The sequence below is a fragment of the Bubalus bubalis genome, chromosome X, assembly GCF_019923935.1.
Source record: "Bubalus bubalis isolate 160015118507 breed Murrah chromosome X, NDDB_SH_1, whole genome shotgun sequence".
NCBI lineage: Eukaryota > Metazoa > Chordata > Mammalia > Artiodactyla > Bovidae > Bubalus > Bubalus bubalis.
In genome coordinates, this window is record NC_059181.1 from 116,638,847 (window position 1) to 116,656,762 (window position 17,916).

Consider the following 17,916-nt stretch of genomic DNA (forward strand, 5'->3'; position numbering starts at 1 on the left):
TCACACTGTAAAGACCTTGAATGCCAGGCTTTTTAGCCTCTCAGTAGCATCTTCCATCAGAGAAGGCAATGGCACCCCACTCCAGTACTCTTGCCTGGAAAATCCCATGGATGGAGAAGCCTGGTGGGCTGCAGTCCATGGGGTCGTGAAAAGTCGGACAAGACTGAGTGACTTCACTTTCACTTTTCACTTTCAAGAATTGAAGAAGGAAATGGCAACCCATTCCAGTGTTCTTGCCTGGAGAATCCCGGGACGGGGGAGCCCGGTGGGCTGCCGTCTATGGGGTTGCACAGAGTTGGACACAACTGAAGTGACAGCAGCAGCAGCAGCATATTCCATCATAGGTAAATGCCCTTGGGTGGACCTTAATTTTTATAGTCTCCTTTCTGGGTTTGTTTTCTCTCCTGAGTATTGGCTCCAAAATTCTTCACTGCCCCATTAGTACTGCAATGACCTAAAGCAATTAAAAAAAAAATGTTATCCAGACCTTTTAGCTGTTCCCAGCATTATTGCTGGTCTTAACTACCTGATCTGCTTTATTAAAAGGAGAAATAGACATTTTTCCTTTTGTATTTGCTTATTGTATATTTCAATTCTAGAAGCCCTTTCCTTTTGTAAATTCGCTTGATCTATTTATGATTTCTTATTTCCTGACAACTACAAACTTATGTGTTATATTGTATAATAACAATAGTTGTCTTATAATATCTGATCATTCCAACATAGAAGTTTATTCTGTTTATTCTTCTTCACAACAGCTTACATGTTGGGTTATCCTTGATTCAGTTCAGTTCAGTCACTCAGTCGTTTCTGACTCTTTGTTACCCCATGAATTGCCCCACACCAGGCCTCCCTGTCCATCACCAACTCCCGGAGTTCACTCAGACTCACGTCCATCGAGTCAGTGATGCCATCCAGCCATCTCAACCTCTGTTGTCCCCTTCTCCTCCTGCCCCCAATCCCTCCCAGCAGCAGAGTCTTTTCCAATGAGTCAACTCTTCACATGAGGTGGCCAAAGTACTGGAGTTTCAGCTTTAGCATCATTCCTTCCAAAGAAATCCCAGGGCTGATCTCCTTCAGAATGGACTGGTTGGATCTCCTTGCAGTCCAAGGGACTCTCAAGAGTCTTCTCAAACACCACAGTTCAAAAGCATCAATTCTTCAGCACTCAGCTTTCTTCACAGTCGAACCCTCACATCCATACATGACCACTGGAAAAACCATAGCCTTGACTAGACGGACCTTTGTTGGCAAAGTAATGTCTCTGCTTTTGAATATGCTATCTAGGTTGGTCATAACTTTCCTTCCAAGGAGTAAGTGTCTTAATTTCATGGCTGCAATCACCATCTGCAGTGGTTTTGGAGCCCAAAAAAGTAAAGTCTGACACTGTTTCCACTGTTTCTCCATCTATTTCCCATGAAGTGATGGGACCAGATGCCATGATCTTCGTTTTCTGAATGTTGAGCTTTAAGCCAACTTTTTCACTCTCCTCTTTCACTTTAATCAAGAGGCTTTTTAGTTCTTCTTCACTTTCTTCCATAAGGGTGGTGTCATCTGCATATCTGAGGTTATTGATTGTGTAATGCTTATTGGCACCGAAAAAATGTCAATATTGAGAATTTTTGTAGAACAAAATGATGTCCCATCCACAATGATGTTGGTATCCTAATATTTGGAACCTATGAATATGTTAAGATTTTGGCAATGGGCAATTAAGACTGAAAATAGAATTAAGATTGGTAATCATTGGAACTAAAAATAGAGATAGTACTATGATTTAATGAGGTGGGCCTAGTGTAATCACAGATGTCTAAAGCTGGAAGTCTGTTGCAAAAGAAAATATCGAGAAGATACAACTGTCAGAAAGAAGTCAGAACAAAATGGTCAAAGAGATGCAATATTGCTGGCTGCAAAGGTTCATGAGTCAAGGAACATAGGTACTGTATAGCACAAGGAAAGGGCAAGGGAATGGCTTTTGCATAGGAAGACTACTGTTGGACTTCTAATACATAGACTCTATAGCTATAGTTAGGCTTCCCAGGTGGTGCTAGTGGTAAAGAACCCAACTGCCAATGCAGGAGATATAAGAGAGGCAGGTTCAATTCCTGGATTGGGAAGATCCCCTCAAGGAGGGCATGGCAACCCACTCCAGTATTCTTCCTTGGAGAATTGCCATGGACAGAGGTGCCTGGCAGGTTGCAGTCCACGGGGCCAGAAAGAGTTGGACATGACTGGGAGACTAAGCACAGCACATAGCTATAGTTTATTCTAGTCTCATATAATATATAGAAATTTAGATAAATTTGTATTTTTTTAGGCCCCTAAGTTTGTGGCAACTTGTTAAAGCGGCCATAGAAATGTAGTACAGAAATTCCTTGAGATTTCAGGGTAAAATAGCACCTTCATCCAGAGAACCTTTGCGTTTGCATCTGTCAGGCGCCTGGAAGTGATACCCATCCCGGGATTCCTTAAAGCAAGTGAATACTTTGAGCTTCCCTGTAATCATCCTAAACCAGTTTGCAAATGTTAGCTCTATTTATCAACAAGAAAGCCTTTCCTACAGTTCCATGTTGTGGAGAAGAGGAGATATGTTACAAGCCATTGAATCATGTACTTTAAATCTGTGAGTTGTATAGAATATGAATTATATCTCCTAAAGCTATATTTTAAAAATGTGACTGTGGTTTTCTGCTTTTCTAGTCCTCTTATTAATAGGTGCCTGTTTTCATTCTGATATTGGCATAATTTTTCTATTTTTATAAAATATTTCATGGGTTAAAAAAATTATACATGAACATATATATAATTTCATTTTTTTCCAAATGTCAGGAAATAAAATAGCATGTGGACTTTTCTTGTATCCATATATGTGTGTGTGTGTGTGTGTGTGTAGTCATCTTCTCAAAGCTGGTACACTTATTTTAGTTTATATACCATGGTCAGACTCCCATCCATTCTTTTACTCATGCTCCATATGCCCTCCCAGATAATAACTCTACCTTTATTTTGTTTGGTTGTATATTATGTTAGCATTTTTTCTTTAGTCCTTAAGGGTTAAGGCAATAAATGCTGTATAAACATGTATTAAAATGAAAAGTTTAGCCATTTCTATTCAAAAATCATTGGGATTTTGGTAAAGCACTACAGAAAATATTTCCAGGCACAGAAAGGTGATGAATAATATTCATGCCTGGTTTTCATTAAATTCCCACTGACATCTCTTAGGAAATCATTTATAAAGAAAGCAAAGTGATTTTTCTTTTAATTAGGAGACTTTTTCTAAAGCAGTGTTAAGTTTGGAAAAAACTGAAGATATAGTACAGGGAGTTCCCATATAACTCCTTCCCCTGGCAGTTCCCCTATTAGTTTGGTGCAAAAGTAATTGCGGTTTTGCATTGTTGAACTTTGCCATTTGATATTGGAATACATTCTTAAATATGGTTATGCTATACATCATCATGTACATTTATCACTTTATATTTTTTGTTAATGACTTTTTACTTGTTTATTTTATATTTATATTAGACTAGGGAAATAATGTTAAACAAAAAGCAAATGCGAGTGGTTTTCTTATTCGAGTTCAAAATGGTCGTAAAGCAAAACAGACAACTCCCAACATCAACACATTTGGCCCAAGAACTGCTAAGGAACATATAGTGCAGTTGTGATTCAGGAAGGTTTTCAAAGAAGACAAGAGCCTTGAAGATAAGCACAGTGGCTGGCCATCAGAAGTTGACAATGACCAATTGAAAGGATCATTGAAGCCAATCCTCTTACAACTACATGAGGAATTGCCGAAGAACTCAACATCAACCATTCTATGGTCATCTGGCATTTGAAGCAAATTGGAAAGGTGAAAGAGCTTGATGAGTGGGTGACTCACAAGCTGACCACAAATCAAAAAAAAAAAAAAATCACTGTTTTGAAGTGCTGTTCTTCTTTTATTGTATGCAACAACAACAACAAACCATTTCTTGATCAGATTGTAACATGTAAAGAGAAGTGGGTTTTAAGTGAAAACGACAACAAGCAGCTCAGTGCTTGGACCAAGAAGAAGCTCCAAAGCTCTTCCCAAAAAAGGTCATGGTCACTGTTCGGTGGTCTGTTGCCAGACTGATCCACCACAGCTTTTTGAATCCTGGTAAAAACCATTGCATCTGAGAAGTATGCTCAGCAAATCGATGAGATGCACCAAAAACTACAATGCCTGCAGCCAATACTGGTCAACAGAATGGGCCCAATTCTTCTCCATGACAATGCCTGACCACATGTCATACAACCAACTCTTAAAAGTTGAATGAATTGGGCTAAGAAGTTTTGCCTCATCCGTCATATTTACCTGACCTCATGTCAACCTACGACCACTTCTTCAAGCATCTTGACAACTTTTTGCAGGGAAAACACTTTCCAAATGTTCAACAAATCCCAAAGCATGGATTCTTATGGTACAGGAATAAACAAAATTATTTCTTGTTGACAAAAATGTGTTGATTGTAACAGTTCCTATTTTGATTAATAAAGATGTGTTAGAACCTAGTTATAATGTTATAATAGTTATAACCTAGTTACAAAATTCACTGTCTAAAACTGCAAGTAAGTTTTCACCAACTTAATAACATCTTCTATAGTGTGGTACATTGGTTACAATTGACTAACCAATGAAAGTAAAAGTGAAAGTCACTGAGTCATGTCTAACTTTTTGCGACCGCATGGACTGGAGCCTGCCAGGGTCCTCTGTCAATGGAATTCTCCAGGCTAGAATACTGGAGTGGGTAGTTGTTCTCTCCTCTAGGGAATCTTCCCAACCCAAGGATTGAACCCAGGTCTCCCTCATTGCAGGTGGATTCTTTACAGTCTGAGCCACCAGAGAAGCCCTGACTAACCAATATTGATATATTATTTTTTAACAAAAGTCCATAGTTTATATTAATGTTAATTGTTTGTGTTGTACATTTCTATGAGGTTTGACAAAGGTATAGTGTCATATTATCCTCCATTACGGGTTTGAAAAATGCCCTGTGTGCCAACAAATCTATTCCTTGCTCCCTTCTTCAGGAACCTTAGCAACCAATGATCTGTTTAGCATCTATAGTTTTATTTTTTTCTAGAATGTCATATAATTATAACTAATTTCTGGTCTGAGAACATGCTTTGCATTATTTCTATATTTTTTTAATTTGTTAAGGTATTTTTATGGCCCAGAATTTGGTCTATTACAGTGAATGTTTTATGTGAGCTTGTGAAAATATGTATTATGCTATTGTTGAATAACTGTATAAATGTCAATTAAATCCAGTGCTATTCAGTTCAACTATATCCTTACTGATTTTCTGCCTGCTGGATATACTAAATCTTGATAGAACAGTGTTAAAGTCTCCAAATATGATACTGAATGTGTCAATTTCTCCTTGTACCTCTATCAGATTTTGCTACAAATATTTTGATGTTCTATTGCTATGTTAAGTCATGTAGTTTAAGGATTTTTATGTCTTCTTAGAGTTAAATCTTAATTATGTTATGTCTTCTTAGAGAATCCACACCCTTCTCATTATGTAATTCCCTTCTTTATCCATGATACTTGTCCTTATTATAAAATATGATTTATTGGAAATTAATATAATTATTCCCAATTTCTATTGATCTTGGAATAACTTTTTCTATTTCTTTACTTTTAATGTAGTTGTATTTTTACATATATAGTGAGTTTCTTGTAGCAGTATATAGTACGGTCTTGTTTTTGATCCGCTCTTAAAGTTTCTGTCTTTTAATCAGTGTATTTAATCATTTACACTTAAAATGATTATTGATATGGTTTAATTAATGTCTACCATACCTGTAATTGCTTTCTATTTGTTGCCATTGTTCTGTCTTTTCCTATTTTTCTGCTTTCTCATGTTTTAGATACTTTATATGATTTCATTTTCTGCCCTTCATAGAACATAATTTTTACTTCTTCTGTTACATGTTTTGATTATTTTCCTAGAGTTTGAAATATACATTTATAATTAATCTTAGCATGCTTTCAAATAATACTATACTGCTTCAGAGGTAACTTAGGACATAACATTCTCTAGTTCTCCCTCCTGTCCCTTATAAGATTGCTGTCATTCATTTTACATATTCATAAGCTTTACTCATCCAACACATTGTTATTGTTATTATTTTGAATGAAGGTACACATGATTTTTAAGAAAGCCTGAAGTATATACTAATTGATGCTTAGATAACACAAGTACTGCCTTCAATAAAATGCACCACTCAATCTCATCAGTGCAGTTCAGTTCAGTCACTCAGTCGTGTCCGACTCTTTGCAACCCCATGAATCGCAGCACGCCAGGACTCCCTGTCCATCACCAACTCCCGGAGTTCACTCAAACTCACCTCCATCGAGTCAGTGATGCCATCCAGCCATCTCAACCTCTGTCGTTCCCTTCTCCTCCTGCCCCCCATCCCTCCCAGCAGCAGAGTCTTTTCCAATGAGTCAAACCTTTGCATGAGGTGGCCAAAGTACTGGAGTTTCAGCTTTAGCATCATTCCTTCCAAAGAAATCCCAGGGCTGATCTCCTTCAGAATGGACTGGTTGGATCTCCTTGCAGTCCAAGGGAGTCTCAAGAGTCTTCTCCAACATCACAGTTCAAAAGCATCAATTCTTCAGCGCTCAGCCTTCTTCACAGTCCAACTCTCACATCTATACATGACCACTGGAAAAACCATAGCCTTGACTAGATGGACCTTTGTTGGCAAAGTAATGTCTCTGTTTTTGAATATGCTATCTAGGTTGGTCATAACTTTCCTTCCAAGGAGTAAGCGTCTTTTAATTTCATGGCTGCAGTCACCATCTGCAGTGATTTTGGAGCCCCCAAAAATAAAGTCTGACACTGTTTCCACTGTTTCTCCATCTATTTCCCATGAAGTGATGGGACCAGATGCCATGATCTTCGTTTTCTGAATGTTGAGCTTTAAGCCAACTTTTTCACTCTCCACTTTCACTTTCATCAAGAGGCTTTTTAGTTCCTCTTCGCTTTCTGCCATAGGGGTGGTGTCATCTGCATATCTGAGGTTATTGATATTTCTCCTGGCAATCTTGATTCCAGCTTGTGCTTCTTCCAGTCGATCTCATAGTCACTATTAAATGGACCATAATTTCATATTCAAAAAAGTGTATGCATTGATTCAGTACAAACCTGAATGAATGTTAGAATTTATAGAAACATAATTTATGGAGCACTTGGCATGCTCCAGGTACTGTTTCAAGTGCCTTACATACGTTATCACATTTCCTTTTCACAAAATCCTTCTATGCTCTTCACCATTTTATAGTTGAATAAACTAGAGTACAAAATACTTAGAAAACTCGCCCAAGGTCACAGGACATGTAAGTTGTGGTAATTGCAAAGGTAAAATTTGAACCCATGCTTTGTGGTTGCAGAGCATTTTTTCTTTTATATTATACCGCCTCCAAGTATAGGAGAGGAAATATAAAATGATAAAAGAAATGAAACTCAATATTAACTAAGCAGTTACAATGTGCCAGAAATTATGCTCATTATTTTGCATATAATTTCATTTAATTCTAACAACAACCCTAGTAGATTATTTTTTATCACCGTTTTACAGGTGAGGAAATTGAAGTTTTGAAAGTAATTTGACCAAGCACACAGGCCCACAAAGTGGTAGGGCCAGTATTGTAACTAAATTCTGTCTGGTTCCAGATCTCATGCTATGTATATATACTGACTGGAAAATCACCTCAGATTTCTCAGTCAGGAAGTATTTGTAAGATACCTGTCAGGTTATTATGCATTTGAAAATAACAAGGCTTTAAAAACATATAACCCTGTGAAAAATATGAAGGATCCAAGACACACTAACTGAAAATCATAGAAAAGCACTTTGTTATTCTTTAAAAGACCACTGCTGTCATCATCATCACCACTATCCTTATCTTCATCATCATCATCATTGATTTGGCAATTATTAATTTCCAAATTTCCTTGTCTTAATTTCCTTGTCCTCTAAAATGTGATTTATTGCAGTGATAGACTAAGCTAGTTATTCCATTAAGAATAAAATATTTTTCTGAACTTATTTTAACAAACACATATTAAACACCATATAAATGATTGGATCTTTTTCGCCTCTAAATGTGAATAATTTCAATCTCTTTTTCCAAAGCTTTATTAGCTTGATTTAATGATTGTTAAATCTATGGTTTAAGTTGTGAGAGATATTGACATGAAAACAATTGAGGACATGCATTCAAACTTTAAAAAGTCTCAATTCAGGGCAGCCTTTGCAAAATCACCAGATTTTTTTTCCCCCTTCACAGAAACAATAATGAATTTTAAAGCCAAGGTGCAATAACTCATCCTAGTTTGTCAGAATCTGGGCTCAACTCTACAGTTTTTAGGGCAAATTGTTGAATTCTCAATATCACTTAAAGTCTTCTGCTACTTTTATCAAAGACCAGTGATTTAAAGAATAGAGAGACCAGCATATTTTATACCTAAGTGTTTTAATATTTGTGCAAAAAAATATATATAGCATAATGTCAACTTTGTGAATATTTTTAAACACCAAAACTAAAAATTTAAAAATCAGCAAAAAAAAAATTATCTTACTAAATATCATATAATAATCAAAATTACCTTACCTAATCTTTACAAGGATGTATGGGATATCTATTAATTTAATCCCCATTAAATGGAGATAGTTGACACTCAGAGAGATTAAATCTTACCCAAAGCAATATAGGCTCTTTTGGAGCTACGTTTGAACTCAGGTTTCTCTTTCACCAAAGCCTATGCTCTAAATACTGGTTTTACTAGCCACATTGAGTATATAGTCTTGGTTATATAATACAAGGTTTCTTCCTAAAATAGTAATTTTTGGTTCCATCTCTTTACTTCTCTATTCAAAACTGTACCTCATAAGAGAACCCAATTAACTGGGAAATAACACTATTGGTAATAAACGTTCTTTTACATTGATGGAAAAGCCTCTGCCACTTTACTTGTTTTCTTGTTATATAACATGAATAGCTAAGGAAAGAAGAGAAGCTAAAAAGCAAAGGAGAAAGGGAAGATATACCTATCTGAATGCAGGGTTCCAAAGAATAGCAAGGAGAGATTAAAAAAAAAAAAGCCTTCCTCAGTGACCAATGAAAAGAAATAGAGGAAAAAAATAGAATGGGAAAGACTAGAGATCTCTTCAAGAAAATTAGAGATACCAAGGAAACAATTCATGCAAAGACAGGCTCAATAAAGCTAACAGAAGCAGAAGATATTAAGAAGAGGTGGCAAGAATATACAGAAGAACTATACAAAAAAGATCTTCATGACCCAGATGGTTTTATCACTCACCTAGTGTCAGATATCCTGGAATGCGAAGTCAAGCGGGCCTTAGGAAGCATCACAACGAACAAAACTAGTGGAGATTATGGAATTCCAGCTGAGCTATTTCAAATTCTAATAGATGATGCTGTGAAAGTGCTGCACTCAATATGCCAGCAAATTTGGTAAACTCAGCAGTGGCCACAGGACTGGAAAAGGGCAGTTTTCATTCCAATCCCAAAGACAGGCAATGCCAAAGAATGCTCAAACTACTGCACAATTGCATCTCACATGCTAGTAAAGTAATGCTCAAAATTCTCCAAGTGAGGCTCCTACAGTATGAGAACCATGAGCTTCAACATGTTCAAGCTGATTTTAGAAAAGGCAGAGGAACCAGAGATCAGATCGCCAACATCTGATGGATCATCAAAAAAGCAAGGGAGTCCCAGAAAAACATCTGTTTCTGCTTTATTGACTATGCCAAAGTCTTTGATTGTGTGGATCACAACAAACTGTGGAAAATTCTTAAAGAGATGGGAATACCAGATGACTTTACCTGCCTCCTGAGAAATCTGTATGCTGGTTAAGAAGCAACAGTTAGAACCGGACATGGAACAACAGAATGGTTCCAAATTGGGAAAGGATTATGTGAAGGCTGTATATTGTCACCTTATTTAACTTCTATGCAGAGTACATCATGAGAAATGCTGGGCTGGATGAACAAGCTGGAATCAAGATTGCTGGGAAAAAATATCAATAATCTCAGATATGTGGATGGCACCACCCTTATGGCAGAAAGCAAAGAGGAACTAAAGAACCTCTTGATGAAAGTGAAAGAGGAGAGTGAAAAAGCTGGCTTAAAACTCAATATCCAAAAAACTAAAATCATGGCATCTGGTCCCATCGCTTCATGACAAATAGATGGGGACACTTTGGAAACAGTGAGAGACTTTATTTTCTTGGGCTCCAAAGTCAGTGTAGATGTTGACTGCAGCCATGAAATTAAAAGACACTTGCTCTATGGAATAAAAGATATGAGCAACCTAGACAGCAAATTAAAAAGCAGAGGCATTACTTTGCCAACAAAGGTCCATGTAGTTAAAGCTATGGTTTTTCCTGTAGTCACGTATGGATGTGAGAGTTGGACCATAAAGAAAGCTGAGTGCCAAAGAATTGATGCTTTTGAACTGTGATGTTGGAGAAGACTCTTAGGAGTCCCTTGGACTGCAAGGGGATCCAACCAGTCCATCCTAAAGGAAATCAGTCCTAAATATTCATTGAAAGACTGATGCTGAAGCTGAAACTCCAATACTTTGGCTACCTATGTGAAGTACTGACTCATTGGAAAATACCCTGATGATGGGAAAGGTTGAAGGCAGAAGGAGAAGGGGGCAACAGATGATGAGATAGTTGGATGACATCTCCAACTCAATGGACATGAGTTTGAGTAAGCTCTGGGAGTTGGTGATGGACAGGGAAGCCTGGTGTGCTGCAGTCTCTGGAAATGTAAAGAGTTGGACATGACTGACTGAACTGAACATGATGTCCAAGAAGACTTTAAAATCACAAAAAACACAAAGTAATAAGAATAGAAGATGTCTTTTGGACAACTACATAATTTCCATCCAATTCAAGTTTCTTTTCTTTCATTGGTACTGTGGTTCTCATAAATAAATTGAAGATGAAATTCAGAAAATGATGGAAGTTGAAGGGGAAAAAAGAACAAAACAACCCGATTTCCACTGGTAGTTTAAAAAATGCCTGAAAGAAGTACTAAGTTGAAATGTTCATGAATGTAAGGCGAGCCTAAGAAAAAGCCATCATACAAGGATGGTGGAGGGCCATGAGCTGTGAATTTACTTAATTCACCACAGTGTTAAATGAGAACTAGGTAAATCGTACTCAGTAATCTTTGATAACTCCTATCTCAGCAGACACAGGCATCTTTTTCAATGTTAAATCACAGAAGAGAAGTGAGTTTCCAGAAAATAACATTTTTCTATGATTTATCCTTTTAGTTAAAAAAATAGTGTAAACTGGAGCTTGGGGATTTAAAAATAGCTTGGTATATAGAATATTAAGGAGCATATGAACTAATGACAATTTTTATATCTCATAGACAATATAAGTAACCTATGAAAATAAAATAAGGAAATTTCTGGTTCACCCCTTCATCCATTTTGTAGATGAAGACACACAGACCCAGAGAGAGGTAAATACATACATATTCTTATATACTCCTCAGCAAAACACTGTGAAAGAAATTCTGTTATTAGCACTTTGGACAGCTGAGGAATCTGAACTAAGGAGGATGTACTGCCTTTTGTGAAGTCACATAGCTAGCAAGTGGTGGAACGGAGATTTGAATTCAAGCATCCTGGATGTAGTCTGTGACACATAATTCCTTTACTGTTTTGTCTTTGTAGTTTCCAACTTGAATCTTAAAAGTAACTGATATTTTAATCAAAAGTATCTTTGAGTGATCAATTATGGATGAACGTCTAAGTGTCATTACCTTTATTTGGTTTCTTGTTGAAGAGTGGGTGTAAATATACATTGACATTCAGAGTGCCATCATACTAACCCTAACCTTCTCAGTTTTCTTTCATATGGAAATGAAAGAAATCATAAACGACTCACTCAAGCTATAGGATGAGACAAAAATAATTCCAATATTAGAACTCAAACATCCCTACTAACCTATGGACCAATACCAGGGACTCCCAAAACACAGAGGTTTGTCTGCCCCAGGGCAGGACCACAGAAGGGAAGAGACCTCTAATATGCTCAAAGGCCATGTACATGGAAGTTCATCACAAAATCTCTAAGCCCCCAGATATACTGTAAACTATTCTCTCGATAATTGAAGAAAGTTACTTTTCCAGGTGGTCTCTACTGGGAAAAGTGTGGCTTTTGTAAAAAAGTCCTCTGAGGTCTGATTTTGTTATTCTTTCACTCATTGTCTAACACATGATTTTAAATCTGAGAGTATTATTTATATTAATCAGCAATGAGACTTATGATTGAAGATTAGTGAAACCATGGTTTAAGAATGTTCTCATTGCTTCTTTAAATACACATTCTCAAATATATATTCATATGTGCAGATACTACAGAATTTTAATAAGGTGGATTGAATATGACAAAATATATAGGGATATGTCATTCTGAAAATAGTCATGATAGATTTCAGATTTGCATAAATAGTATATGGAAACAAAATGTCTATTACACAATGCTTATAATACCTATATTTTGTCTGTATCCTATAGGCATGATGTATTCACAAGTGTCAGAGAGAGAGAAGAAAAGACAGGTATTCCAGGAAAAGGACATGTATAAGTCTTATACCTAGCTAAGAAGTAAAGATTCTTTCTCTCTCAACCCTTCCTCCCAAGCAACACAACTAAACTTTTTGGAGTTTTATGAATGCCTGAATCCAAAATAACTTTAAAAACCCACTTATATAATGATTGAATGTCCTCTCCATCCTGTCTTATCATCACTCCCATAATCTTCCCATTTCTACTTGTTGAAATCTACCCACATTTCAATATAGAGATCAAATGACATTTCTTCAAGGAATTCAGCTGCCATTAAGCATAACAATGCTCATCATATTTCCCATGAAATACTTTTTGCTTTCTCCTCTGTGCTACCATATTACCTTTCTCAGAACATCATTATAGCACTTACGTGTATTTAAATCAAAACACTAAAGAAAAATTCTCAATGAAAATCTGCCTTGATTGACAGAAAATCAGGGCTGATCACTTTCAATGAAAACTGACCAAAAGGAGCAGGAGCAAGGTTCTTTGGGACACCAACTTCACATTTACTTTTATTCTACATATAGGCTTTCATTTATAGGTGCCAGCCCACTTGGATGGGATTTGACATGTTTTTATGACTTTCTTAGGTTAAGGTGCCAAATGTAGTTCTACTCATGGGGCAACCTGGTTCATTGATTTGAATAAAAGAGAAAGCTCATTTCCAAGAAACATGGTTTGTGTACCTGCTGACTGCCAAAAGGAGTGAAACAAAGATTAAATCATTGCTACTTTAGGCCCAAAAAAGCTGATTTCTAATGATAAATATGAAAACCTTTCATTTCCTGAGTTGCAGCTTGAGCAATTGGAAACCAATTTCAGCTAGTGTCCTCCCAAGAGCATGGTGGTAAAAAGTAGGGTAGCATGTAATTAGTTCGGCTGTTGTAATTGCAGTAATCAGAACTTAGAAGGCTATCTTGCATTACCTTTTAAAAAACTGGATACAGAGTTCAGGGAAGAAGGTAAAATTTTACATTTGGTTTGAAGAATAAGGACGACAGTGCTTTTATATATGTCACTGTTATCATTTGGCAAAATTAAGTTTAGGCCATTTTTAAAGGCGATGGCTTTTTCTTCTCTGGGATATAAACTCACTTTATAACATGTCTACAAAAGTTCAAGCACAACTACATTAGTTCATTGGCATTTTCAGTATCAACTGCAATTATTAATCATTTAAGCAGAACAATGAAAGCCTATTTACTAGGTAATTTGGAAGCTCATCAAATAGAAGTCATATTTTTAATTTAATTCTCACAGATTTATGGAGTTATAATTGAGATACAATAAACTTCATGCATTCCTTAGCAATCAATGCAAAGAAATAGAAGAAAACAACAGAATGGGAAAGACTAGAGATCTCTTCAAGAAAATTAGAGATACCAAGGGAACATTTCATGCAAAGATGGGCTCGATAAAGGACAGAAATGGTATGGGCCTAACAGAAGCAGAAGATATTAAGAAGAGGTGGCAAGAATACACAGAAGAACTGTACAAAAAAGATCTTCATGACCCAGATAATCATGATGGTGTGATCACTCACCTAGAGCCAGACATCCTGGAATGTGAAGTTAAGTGGGCCTTAGAAAGCATCACTATGAACAAAGCTAGTGGAGGTGATCAAATTCCAGTTGAGCTATTTCAAATCCTGAAAGATGATGCTGTGAAAGTGCTGCACTCAATATGCCAGCTAATTTGGACAACACAGCAGTGGCCACAGGACTGGAAAAGGTCAATTTTCATTCCAATCCCAAAGAAAGGCAATGCCAAAGAATGCTCAAACTACTGCACAATTGCACTCATCTCACATGCTAGTAAAGAAATGCTCAAAATTCTCCAAGCCAGGCTTCAGCAATACGTGAACCATGAACTTCCTGATGTTCAAGCTAGTTTTAGAAAAGGCAGAGGAACCAGAGTTCAAATTGCCAACATCCACTGATTCATGGAAAAACCAAGAGAGTTCCAGAAAAAAAAAACATTTATTTCTGCTTTATTGACTATGCCAAAGCCTTTGACTGTGTGGATCACAATAAACTCTGGAAAATTCTTCAAGAGATGGGAATACCAGACCACCTGACCTGCCTCTTGAGAAATTTGTATGCAGGTCAGGAAGCAACAGTTAGAACTGGATATGGAACAACAGACTGGTTCCAAATAGGAAAAGAAGTATGTCAAGGCTGTATATTGTCACCTGCTGATTTAACTTATATGCAGAGTACATCATGAGAAACGCTGGGCTGGAAGAAACACAAGCTGGAATCAAGATTTCTGGGAGAAATATCAATAACCTCAGATATGCAGATGACACCACCCCTATGGCAGAAAGTGAAGAAGAACTAAAAAGCCTCTTGAGGAAAGTGAAAGTGGAGAGTGAAAAAGTTGGCTTAAAGCTCAACATTCAGAAAACGAAGATCATGGCATCTGGTCCCATCACTTCATGGGAAATAGATGGGGAAACAGTGGAAACAGTGTCAGACTTTATTTTTTTGAGCTCCAAAATCACTGCAGATGGTGACCGCAGCCATGAAATTAAAAGATGCTTACTCCTTGGAAGGAAAGTTATGACCAACCTAGATAGCATATTCAAAAACAGAGACATTACTTTGCCAACAAAGGTCCGTCTAGTCAAGGCTATGGTTTTTCCTGTGGTCATGTATGGATGTGAGAGTTGGACTGTGAAGAAGGCTGAGCGCTGAAGAACTGATGCTTTTGAACTGTGATGTTGGAGAAGACTCCTGAGAGTCCCTTGGACTGCAAGGAGATCCAACCAGTCCATTCTGAAGGAGATCAGCCCTGGGATTTCTTTGGAAGGAATGATGCTAAAGCTGAAACTCCAGTACTTTGGCCACCTCATGTGAAGAGTTGACTCATTGGAAAAGACTCTGCTGCTGGGAGGGATTGGGGGCAGGAGGAGAAGGGGACGACAGAGGATGAGATGGCTGGATGGCTTCACTGACTCGATGGAGGTGAGTTTGAGTGAACTCTGGGAGTTGTATCATTTGATGATTTTAAGATATGTATACACATGAACCATCATCAGAACCAAGATAATGAACAGAACCATCACCGCCAAAAGTTCCCTCACACCCCTCTGTAAATGTCATCTCCCTCTTTCTTTCCCTCTATTTCTGGGCAATCACTGATCTGAGTTTGCCAACTAGTTTCTATTTTCAGTAATTCTATAATAAAGTGAATGGCACTTTGTTTGCATCTTTCACTCTATGTGTTTGCATTGAGATTCTACCAGGTTGTTGTATGTTGAAGGACACTTTGGGTATTTCCAATTTAAGCCCTTTGCAGAGGCCCCAGAAGAATTAGTTTCCCAAATTTGTACGAAGAGCCCCAGGTGTTTTTCATGTACATTGTAAAGAACTGATATATAGTTTAACACTTACAGGATGAGTTGCTTCCATCTGAGAATAATGGTGACTCAACCTTATCAATCACTATTTTTTTTCAGTTTTCTTATTGCCACTGATGTAATTTTATAGAACTGTGTTGGGTGAATTTTCAGCTAACAACGTGAACTATGGCCAACAACCCACAATTCTGCAGAATCCCAGAACCTCTGTGTTCACTCACATCAGTTGTTTCTTGTGATATCTTTTGTGGTATGGGATTTGATCATATTGTAAGTATGCACCCTTCTATCATCTTGAGATGGTTGCTCCTTTTTGTCCTTGACATGTCAATATCCTTTGAAATATAATATCCATTTTGGTAGGTTCCAGTCTTTTTTTTTTAATCAATCGTTGTTCAGCAGTTAGTTGTGATTTTGGTGTTCTCCTGGGAGAGGAGGTGAGCTCAAGTCCCTCCTACTCACCATCTAACAGAGCTCTTATTACAACAAGGATTCTAACTCGGTGCCTCTGATGTGGGGCTGAGGCTCTACATTTCTGACAAGCTCCCCCAACATACTGAAGGCACTGGTCCTCTGCTACACTTGCATAGCAAGTCCATAGACTTTCTGACACAGGTTTAAACAGGAAATATATAGTTGACTTACCTGGACACAAGTCATGCATGTAGGTGTCATTAGAACCTTCCAGCTGAGATGCATGATCTTATTGGAAAAGTAATCATTTTTAGATGAAAAACACCAAGTAGCACAGACTCTTAGAGTGCTGAGGGAGACAGAGTTGGGGTTGAGGGGTCTGGAAACTTGTATAGAAGTCAAGAAAGAGAGAGTGGCCAGCAGTCATAGAAACAGCAACAATGTTGTTCAGCTGAGTAAATAACCCATGTTTAAAAGCAGAGAAGGTAGCCTGGAGTATCTGAGGACTGGTTCTGGAATGCCTGTCTCAGGACACTAGACTCACTGGCACAGAAAACACAAACTGCAAAGTCTTAACAAGCCATGGAATGAAATGAGCACAGGCAAACCAAAAATTCCAGAGTGAGCACAGGGTCACACATGTCCAGAAGATAAACAGATGGATTCCCAGATGTGGAAAGTGAACTTACCTGTTCGTCTTCAGCTTCCAGAAAGATCCGAGGAGGGAAAACCCAAGTGTCCTACTCCCAGAGGAAACAGCATGTCCAGCAAGGAATCCAGGAAGGGATGAGGGACCTAAGGGAACTGGAAAACTTGTCAAGGGCTCAGCTCTGCTACCCACATCAAATCTGCTGTAACGTTACACCACCCTACTGAATCAATGAAAGGCCTGTATTCCTCCCAATGTGCATGGCACAGAATCAACAGGTATGAATTAAGTGGCTCCAGCTGTGACAACTGGCCAGCAGCACACTGCATGAAGCCTGCTGGTAAAGGCCCAAATCTCTAAGTGAGGACCCAGATCAGCAGTACCAGCATCACCTGGGATCCTGTTGCTGCTGCTGCTGCTGCTAAGTCACTTCAGTTGTGTCCGACTCTGTGCCACCCCACAGACTGCCTCCTACCAGGCTCCTCTGTCCCTGGGATTCTCCAGGCAAGAACACTGGAGTGGGTTGTCATGTCCTTCTCCAATGCATGAAACTGAAAAGTGAAAGTGAAGTCACTCAGTCGTGTCAGACTCTTAGCGACCTCATGGACTGTAGCCTACCAGGCTCCTCCGTCCATGGGATTTTCCAGGCAAGAGTACTGGAGTGGGGTGCCATTGCCTTCTCCAGGGATCCTGTTGCTGCTGCTGCTGCTAAGTCACTTCAGTCGTGTCTGACTCTGTGTGACCCCATAGACAACAGCCCCCTGGCTCCCCCTTCTCTGGGATTCTCCAGCCAAGAACACTGGAGTGGGTTGCCATTTCCTTCTCCAATGC

The 17,916-nt window shown here is 38.1% G+C and overlaps 1 long non-coding RNA gene across 1 annotated transcript; it reads right to left on the reverse strand.

Annotated features, from left to right (window-relative positions):
* Window positions 1–315: 315 nt before the first annotated feature.
* On the reverse strand, window positions 316–17,581 carry LOC123331730. Its single transcript, XR_006548474.1, has 2 exons — window positions 17,126–17,581; window positions 316–454 (listed from the first exon to the last, which is right to left on the reverse strand). It is a non-coding gene; the product is annotated as an uncharacterized LOC123331730 (long non-coding RNA).
* Window positions 17,582–17,916: the final 335 nt, after the last annotated feature.